Source organism: Notamacropus eugenii, chromosome 1 (assembly GCF_028372415.1).
Source record: "Notamacropus eugenii isolate mMacEug1 chromosome 1, mMacEug1.pri_v2, whole genome shotgun sequence".
NCBI lineage: Eukaryota > Metazoa > Chordata > Mammalia > Diprotodontia > Macropodidae > Notamacropus > Notamacropus eugenii.
In genome coordinates, this window is record NC_092872.1 from 333,791,551 (window position 1) to 333,801,015 (window position 9,465).

The following is a 9,465-nucleotide window of genomic DNA, read 5'->3' on the forward strand; positions in this document are numbered from 1 at the left end:
TCATCTCCAATCATCCTCATGAATATCTGGTCACTGAATTCAGATGGCTCTGGAGGAGAAGTGAGGCTTCTCCTCCCTCACAGCCCTCCCTCACTCAAAACAAAGTCAAACGCAAGTCATGTCATTATTTCTCTGATGGCATGGTCTTCTTCAGCAATGAAGGATGAACATATACACAATACATTGAATAAGTACCTGAGTGTGGTTCAGCATGGTCTCATGTAGATGTTTGGTATAAGACAAGGGTAGGGAACCTGCATCCTTAAGGCCACATGTGGCCCTCTTGGTCTTCAAGTGCTGCCCTTTGACTGAATCCAAACTTCACAGAGCAAATCCCCTTAATAAAAGGATGTGTTCTATAAAACTTGAACTCAGTCAGAAGGCTGCACTCAAGGACCTAGAAGGCCACATGTGGCCTTGAGGCAGTAGGTTCCCCACACCTAGTATAGGATGTTAATAGAGTCTGATAAGATAGGCTATGCTTTCTGCTCAAAGAATTCCCAATGGAAATGGAGCAATGGATAGAGCACTGGGCCTGGAGTCAAAAAGACCTGAATTCAAATCCAGTCTTAGACACTTAGTAGCTGTGTGATGTACTAGGCAAGTCACTTAACTTCTGTTTGCTTCCTTTCTCAGCTGTAAAATGAGGATGATAGTGACAACTACCTTGCAAGATTGTTGTGAGGATCAAATGAGATATTGGAAAAGAGGTTAGCACAGTGTCCAGTGTCCAGTACATAGTAAGTGCTATTTAAATAAATAAATCCTTATCCCCTTCCCCCTTCCCAATGAGCATGACAGCAGAAGGAAGATCATCAAGGATTACTTAAGTATAGTTTACACAAATCCAGAGTCTCAGCCAACCTGTTCTGAAGATTCTAAATTTTCATTCTACTGCCCCTAAAGACAGTGGTAAAGTTGACTACAATAATGCTGTTGAAATGCAAAATTGTAATTTCCCTTAAAATTTAATTTATAAAATGGATGCCTCAGGCATTCCTAGGAGACAGAAGGAGACAAGTGGTACAGGCCACCTATGCAGAAAGGGGAAATAAATGAACAGTTTGGGAAACATCACAATTGGTAGAGAGGCAAGATATAATAGTGATGGAGCCTTCCATTATCCATATACATCTGCTGAAGTGTTCTCTCTATCACAAGCAGAACAGCCAATAGATTCTTGACTTGCCTTAGTGATAATTTCCTCCTTAAAAAGAGAACAGGCAAGGCAAAATTCAATTTCAGATCCTATTCTTACCAACAAAGAGAGATTGACTCCTAAGTTGGGAATAAAAAGAATCTTAGGGGTATATGGCTACTCCATCCTAGAATTTCAATTCAGAATAAGAAGAAATAAGGGCTTTGGTTGACATGTGGACTAGATTTTTAGGAAACAATCAACAAACATTTATTAAGCCCTTACTTTGTACCAGACACTATACTAAATGCCGTGGATAAAAAGGCAAAAATATGGCCCTTGCTCTCAAGGAGCTCTTATTAATGGGAGAGACAATAGGCTAACAACTATGTATATATGGGCTATATGCACTACAAAGGTTCTCAACAGAGAACATTCCAGAAGTGAAGGACAGCCAGTGAAAAGAATTGGACTTGGGAGACGGAGTGTCACCTTTGAAGAACAGAAATTGGCTGGTGCAGCGGCATCACTGAGTATGCAAAGGGGTAAAGTGTGAGAAGACTGGAAAGATATGAAAGGACAAGGTTGTGAAGGGCTTTAAACATGAAATTGATCCTGGGGGTAATGTGGAGTCACTAGAATTTATTGAGTTTAAGTCATAAAACATGTGACATGATCAGATTTAAGTTTTAGGAAAATCACTTTGGCAATTAAATGGAGGATAGATTAGAATGAGGAGACACAAAATAAGTTGAACAATCAGAAGGCTATTGCAAAGACATTAAAGTAAGGGAGTCCTGAGGTAGAGTGGCAGCTGTGCAACCAGAGAGAAGGTAACATATACAGGAAATATTTTAAGATAGATTGGAAATGGGCAGAAAAAGGATATTGTATTTGTTGGGTGGACACCATATTCTATGTCAGCATTCTTGAGCATAGGAAATGACTTTAACTTTGTTACATTCTAGGATACAGAATTGTATTGCATCTTGTCATAGAATTTTCATAGTCAAGAGGGATTTACAGTAAGAAGAAAAGTGAATATTTTTTGTTGTTTAATTGTTTTCAGCCATGTCTAACTCTTCATGATGCCATTTGGAGTTTTCTTGGAAAAAATACTAGAGTGGTTTGTCATTTTCTTCTCCAGCTCATTTTACAGATGAAGAAACTGAGGCAAACAGAGTTAAGTGATTTGCCTAGGGTCACACAGCTAGAACTGTCTGAGGCCAGATTTGAATTCAGGTACTCCTGACTTCAGGGCCATTGCTCTACCCACTGGGCTACTTAGCTGAAGTGAATATCTCTGTAACAATATTAATTTGCAGGGCATGTCTCTGTCTGAAAATTATAGTGTAATGTGAGTTTGGCATATTCCCAACCCACCTCAGATGTCTCTCTCTGTGGAGGATGTGAGGGAGATTGATTATTTCCAGGAGAATCTTGATGACATGTTAAAAAAAATTGCTCTGGAGAGAGTAGAGCAGATAAGAATATTCTATAAGTGATTAGTCTTCTAACCACATAATGAGAGGAAGCTTTTTGATTGACTGTAGAGTCACTCAAAAAGGCTTGTCAACTTGAAATTCTATCTTTTTGCCTCTTTTGCTTCTGCAGGATCTTGGTGACTCCTTCATGAATGGTATCCAGTGAAGGGAGTACAGTTTCCAGTCTTTAGACTTTCAAAACGTCAGGAGTGCAAGCCACAGTAAGTTAGGAGTCAGAGTCCAGATCAGATTTCTCATCCAACAAAGCACTGATGCTTTGGGGACTACAAAGCAATCTTAGGAAGTGACCTTTTGAACCTTGGTCCAATAGGATTCATCTGGCATTTTGTGCCATGTCTGGACATGAAACTGGTGAGACTGGTCTAAATTTCAATCCTATTGCCCCAGAGCCCAAGGTGGTATAGGGGGATTATGCCCTTGAAGTGTTGAGGGAAATTTTTCTACTTTGTTTTGATTATATCTTTGAAGTAAATATTCCTTTGTAAAAGGTACTGATATCAATTGATTAAAAGGATCTGGGGTGCTTATTAATAGAACCCTAAAAAGTGGAGGAGGGGAACAAAGCTAGCAGGGACTTAAATTGATAGTAGCCATCCACAAACTCCTCAGGGTACCCTGGAATCTGGCTTTGGGATGTTGCTTTCTTTGCTCTGGTAGAAAGAAACAGTGTAGATGGTACAGAAGACTGAGCTCTCATGGGAATCTAAAGACAAGCTCTCTCAACTATTTGATCCTTCATAAATGGCAGAGGTCTATTGGAACAGGCAATATATAGCTTCATATTATTCAAGGGGCTCCTTGTCTACCAGGTGGTAAGTTTTCCTATTCAAAGGGTAAATACAACAAGGAGGACATGAGTCAGGGACATCTCACCATTACCTTCATTTCATAAGGCCATTCTCAGTTTTCCCAGTAATCTACCTCAATTTGAAACTAATTTAGCACTTGAAGGATTTAGGAAGCACACACTGTCATACTGTGAGAGTTGTTCCTTTTCCCCTTGCGTGATGGAGAGCACACATGGTGTAGCAGAAAAGGAGCCAGTCTTGAAGTCAAGCAGACCTGGTCTTAGTCTTGCCTCTGACACGTATTAGCTATGTGACCATGGGCAAGGTCCTTACCCTTTGAGTACTCCAGGCAACTCCTTTGCAACATTGCCAAGAAAGTGTGGACCTGCACTGGAAGAGAAAGAGCCTCATCAGAAGTTCTTTAGATAAAATCATAGGTCTAGTAAAAAAAAATTAAATGAACTGTTGGTATGTCAGCAAAAATCTTTTAAGTATAGACAATAAGCTAGGATTATAGTCCCAAGAAATTTTGTCTCTCACGGTAACTTCCATGGCTTACAACTCAGAACAGGGGAGAATTGTTCCACTAGGCAGTAAAAGACACTGGGATTATTTTGCAGCTGAAACAAATATATAACATGACATTAAAAACATAATCACTGAGTTCATATAAGATGTTTCAAATATTTTAAATTACTTTTTTCCTTCACTGCTACGCTCTATTCATGTAACATACTATCATTTTTCAAAGTAAATGTCAATCATTTTAAATTGCAAAAATAAAGCAATGACACTGTGAGATTTTACAAAGGGATAGCTCCCTTAAAACCAGAAAGGCTCTTGTTAAGATCAAAATTTTTTATGAACCTTGGCCAAGAACTCACGGGTTTGGATTCATTTATTTGTTTTTAAAGAAGATTCTGCCTAATAATTCCACTTGTCTAGAAAATCTAAGATCTTGGACAATCATGAATCATGCAGATGCTGGAATTCCAAAACTTAGTTAAACATACCTGTCCTCCTGACAGACAGACAGGAAGACAAAGGGAAGTTATGTAAGGGCTCTGAGGACTCACATCACAAGGCTTTACAAAAGTTAAGACTAAATCCTGATCAAAGATCAGAAGCTAGAGACAGGGAAGGAAATGAGGGTGGTCTTCATCTTCACCTCAGGCCATGCAAGGAGAGGATATTCAGGGTATCCACTGTCGCATTCCCTTCACTTTTGGTCATTTTGCCAAGGAAAGGCTGAAGAGCAATCTTGGCCCATAGTCAGGGCTGGAGATCAGTGTAGATCATTGAAGCCTGTAGATCATTTTCCAGAGGAGACATACAACCTGTGGCACTATCTGATGGGGAAAAACTTCTACCTAAATTAAAATCTACTATGGCAAAAGGGAACTGACAAATGGCTCACAAATTAGAGAAACAGAAGAGATATTATCTTGGTGTGCAAATAGGCTTTTAAATAGCCAAACCCTTCTATAACAGTTTAATGGAAGTGCTTAAAACAGATTCTTTTCTGTTAGATTCCAAGGAATATGGGTATAAATGGAAGCAAAACAAGGATCCTGCTCTTAGAAGGTCAAAAAGAAATAAGAAAAAAAACAGAAATAGAATTCTTACCTATTATAGCTGGTGGAAATCCAGGTATCTCATGTAATGACAGTTTAGCACATGCCCAGATATCCTAAGATCAAGTCATTGACATGGAAGATGCTGGGGATTTGCTTCTGGGAGACAGCAGACTGGGACATGTATGGACATTCTGCATCAGCCAACCACATGGTTTTAGAAATAGTGTTTCTCTATTGATCATGTAGTCAGAATTGACTACATCTTTAAAACTGCTTAAATGAGCAGCCTTCCTTTTTCTGTGATTCTCATATGAGAGTGAGAGGTTCCTTCACTCACAGCAGGTGAAACCTTGCAATAAGGAGCAAGGGGCTGAGGGCCACTGCCTCCCCTCCTTCTCTTGGGTCATATGCCCTTGAGAAATGGACCTGAGGTTTTTGCCTTTGTAATCGGTCCTATTCTGCCTTGGTGCAGGGAATAGAGTTTCCAACCAGGAAGATCAAGACATTGGAATCCAGGAATCCAGGATGCATCTAACCCAGCAAGAAAGTCCTGCGGGGCAAGGATCTAACCTCATGTGATTTAGACATTAGTCCCATTGATAGGATTAGTGCTATGTAGCAACTGAACTAAGCTGTGACCCTAATTCTCTCCCCTTCCAGTCACTGGGATGGTATACAGGTTTGGAGAACCTGCAGCCTTGAGGCCATATGTGGCCTTCTACATCCTCAAGTGTGGCTCTTTGACTGAACACAAACTCAGATTTGTTCTGTAAAGTTTGGATTCAGTCAAAGGGTCACTTGACAACCTAGAGGGCCACATGTGACCTCAAGGCTGCAGGTTCCTCACTCCTGGTATAGAATGTAAGGGAGATTGTGCCTCCAAGGTATTTGGGAAAATGTATGCTTGTTCTTGCTGAAGTGAAGATCCCTTTGTAAAAACTAATCTGGTGTTAAATGGTTAAATGAAACTGGGATGGTAGTCACTGGGCTCTTAGAAATAGAGAACATTGTCAATGGAGGTTCAAGCAGATCACAGAGGAAAGAGCTCTCCTCAACCCATTCTGGGGACTGGGAGGTAAAATTTAACAAACCTAGCCCTCGGTGGAACAAGAGTTGTCCATGTTACACTCAAAACAAAGTGGAAGAGCCTATAGGCAGTCTTTCTCTGAAGCCTCAAAAGATGTTTTAAATGATTCTCACCTTTCCTTTGGCCTTTGTCTTACTCAACTTCTGTGTAGGTTTTCCTGGCCAAATTGTACCATTAATTGTTGTGCTAGAGAGCATTTCTTGTTCATAGAAGCCATTAGAAGTCTGTTAAAGGAATACAGAAGACAGAGATACACTTTATGTACAAGGAGATTCCTTAAAAAAGTTTTCTTAACCACATGTTTCAGAAGGTATACCAAAGTTCCCTGTGGGAGGTGTCATTGGCCTCCCACTTGGCAGGCTGGAACACCTTCTACCATCCTCAGATTCTCATTCCTATATGTTTGCCTTTGTGGCCACTGCCATTCTGATCTCCCACTCAAATTTTAGCGGTTGATCGGTCCATGCTTATATGTCTCTGTGGTGAGGAAAGCAATCAATTAGCATCCCAGCAGGGTGAAAGTGTGTATGATATCCAGGACAGGGTCAGTAAGGGCCTACAGTCCCTCCCTTGTAGGGTTGTTGCTTATTCTCTTCCCTTTCCTTTCCCCCTCTCAAATTTAAGTCATCCCTTAAGATTATTGTACCACTTGGCAGTCCTGATCCCCTCAAATATTTGTATTCAGATATGAGAGACTTTGGGAATGAGTTCACCCAAGGCCCAAATCAAGGTTCCTTTGAAGCTCAGATCTTCTTAGTTGGAGGTCATATGCCTAAGTTATGGTGACCTGGAAAGGTGTGGGCAGCTAAAGGGCTACTGGACAATAGCAACCATACTATCATGCTAGGGGCCCCGAATTGATAAAAAAAAGAGTCCTGGTTTTCATAAGGGTCTCCAGTGAACAGATCCTTGAGGGGAGGGACATTTCTGATCAGATGGAAATATATAGAAGAGCCTCATATGCAAGGTACAGTTGTGGTGGCTAGTCAGAGGGAGTATATTATGGAAATGGGTATCATGAGTTCTTGGAAGTCAGTAACCATGCAGGCCCTTTCAGCAGGATCTTTACTAATCATGTAGTTGATAAAAAGCAGTAATAAGTCCCCAGAGGAGGAGAGTGAAAGATTTTTCTTCTTTGGTTATGAAGATGAAGGCCAGAATACTTTGCCACACCAAACTTCCTACAAAACAACTCAGTCTATGGTAGCTGTGAGCTCTTCCACCCAGTGTGCACTTGCCTTCCCCCTGCCTCCAGGTGCAGCACCTCGTCCTCTCTCTCTCTTAAGGGTTTAAATTTGCCATTTCAAAGTTTTCCATGGATGATGGTATAGCTGCTCTCCTTGTTGACAATGGCTCTGTAATGTGCAAGGCTGGCTTTGCAGGAGATGAATGCCCCTCAGGCTGTTGGGCACCCCAGACTTCTGGGTATGATTGTGGGTATGGGTCAGAAAGACAGCTACATGGGGAATGAGGCCCAGAGCAAGAAAGGTATTCTGACCCTGAAGTACCCCATTTAACATGGTATTGTCACCAACTGGGATGACATGGAGAAGATGTGGCATCATATGTTTTATAATGAGCTCTGTGTGGCCCCTGAAGAGCACCTTGTGCTGCTCACAGAAGCCTCCCTGAACTCTAAAGCCAACAGAGAAAAGATGACTTAGATTATATCTGAGACCTTCAACAACCCAGCCATGTACATTGCCATCCAGGCGGTACTGTCCCTCTATACCTCTGGTTGTATCACCAGTATTGGGATGGACTCTGGTGATGGTGTGACCCACAATGTGCCCATCTATGAAGGTTATGCCCTTTTCCATGCCATCCTCCATTTGGATTTGGCTGGCCATGATCTGATGGACTACTTCATGAAGATTCTCATTGAAAGAGGGTACAGTTTTACTACCACAGCTAAGAGGAAAATAGTGTGTGACCTTGAGAAGCTGCTTTACATCACCCTAGACCTTGAGCAGGAGATGACCACTGCTGCATTTAGCTCCTGTCTGGAAAAGAACTATGAGCTCCCCAATGGTCAGGTTATCTATTGGCAACAAGGGGTTCTGATGCCCAGAAGCTCTCTTCCAACCATCTTTCTTAGGTATGGAATTCTATGGAATCCAGGAAATTACCTTCAACTCAATCACAAAGTATGATGTTGATATTTGTAAGGATTTGTATGCCAATACTGTATTGTCTGGTGGTACCATCATGTACCCAGGCATTGCTGGAAGGATGCAGGAGATTACAGCCCTGGCTCCCAGCACAATGAAAATCAAGATCATTCCCCGCCCCCCCCACCCCCCCACCCCCGCCAAGCATAAATACTCTGTTTGGATTGGATGCTCCATCCTGGTGTTTCTTTCCACCTTCCAGCAGATGTGGATCAGCAAGTAAGAGTATGATGAATTGGGACCCTCCATTGTCTACCACAGATGCTTCTAAATGGATTATTTGTATTTTAAAAATTTTTTTGTCAAAGGATGTGACATGATAATTGCCCCCCAAAATAGATGATTGGCATGGCTTTATCTTCCTTCCTCCCTTTCTTTCTTCCTTTCCTTTCCTTTCCTTTCCTTTCCTTTCCTTTCCTTTTCTTTCTTTCTTTCTTTCTTTCTTTCTTTCTTTCTTTCTTTCTTTCTTTCTTTCTTTCTTTCTTTCTGTCTGTCTGTCTGTCTGTCTTTCTTTCTTTCTTTCTTCCTTCCTTCCTTCCTTCCTTCCTTCTTTCCTTCTTTCTTTCTTTCCTTTCTTTCTTTCTTTCTTTCTTTCTTTCTTTCTTTCTTTCTTTCTTTCTTTCTTTCTTTCTTTCTTTCTTTCTTTCTTTCTCTTTCCTTCTTTCTTTCCTTCTTTCTTTCTTTCTTTCTTTCTTTCTTTCTTTCTTTCTTTCTTTCTTTCTTTCTTTCTTTTTTTTTTATTGCTTGCTTGCTTGACTCAGGATTTAAATACTGGAATGGTGAAAGTGATGAGTAGTCTAAGCATGTTGGAGGCAAACATGCCCAAAGTTCTACAATGCATCTTTAGGAATCTGATTGTACATTTTTTAAATAGTCATTCCAAATATGGTATAATGCAATGTTACAGAAGTACAAGCCTCTGTGAAGGCTGTCCTCTCCTAGAGCAAAGGAGTTATATAACAAAAATCCAGTTTGGGGTGGGGGGGGGATAAAGTACAAGTATTGCTCTATAATCCTTTAAAAAAAACCTCTTTGTATCTTCTGCCTTAATACTTGTTCTTTTTGAAAAAAAAATTGCCAGCCATATTGAATGGCCCCTAAATACCCTCCTTGCCCCAACATGGATGTGAATGAAGACTTTATAGTCTCCCCGTGAGTTTTATGAGATTGGTGGCAGTACTTGGGGGAGGAGAAGAGCT

The 9,465-nt window shown here is 40.9% G+C and overlaps 1 pseudogene; it reads left to right on the plus strand.

The window, feature by feature from the left end:
- The first annotated feature begins 7,410 nt into the window (after positions 1 to 7,410).
- LOC140525652 (actin, cytoplasmic 1 pseudogene) lies at positions 7,411 to 8,658 on the plus strand (annotated as a pseudogene).
- The last annotated feature ends 807 nt before the right edge of the window (positions 8,659 to 9,465 follow it).